This window comes from Penaeus monodon, chromosome 15 (genome assembly GCF_015228065.2).
Source record: "Penaeus monodon isolate SGIC_2016 chromosome 15, NSTDA_Pmon_1, whole genome shotgun sequence".
Lineage (NCBI taxonomy): Eukaryota > Metazoa > Arthropoda > Malacostraca > Decapoda > Penaeidae > Penaeus > Penaeus monodon.
In genome coordinates this window covers 7,281,636-7,281,874 of record NC_051400.1, presented here as the reverse complement: position 1 = coordinate 7,281,874, position 239 = coordinate 7,281,636, and the positions used below count along the sequence as shown (strand labels likewise).

The 239-nt window shown below is 50.2% G+C and overlaps 1 protein-coding gene across 1 annotated transcript in view; it reads right to left on the bottom strand.

Moving 5' to 3' along the window:
• Window positions 1-239, bottom strand: part of LOC119581719 (nuclear factor interleukin-3-regulated protein-like) — a gene marked incomplete in the record, with an annotated part of 10,582 nt that overhangs the window by 2,704 nt on the left and 7,639 nt on the right.

The following is a 239-nucleotide window of genomic DNA, read 5'->3' as shown; positions in this document are numbered from 1 at the left end:
TGCATACCTTTGCGAGTTTCTATGTATTTTGTGAGTGATGACTTTCCGTTTCTTCATACATGTCTACATGTAGCGTCTATGTACGTGCGCATGAACTGGTGTATACGCGTGTGCGTGCGTGCGTACGTGAATGTATCTGGGGACGCCGACCCTTGTGAGGCCCCGCAACGGGTGTGCACGACTGCAACATCGCCTGCATTGCAACCCGTACGAAGGTGAGAAAAGAAAACAGATACTGC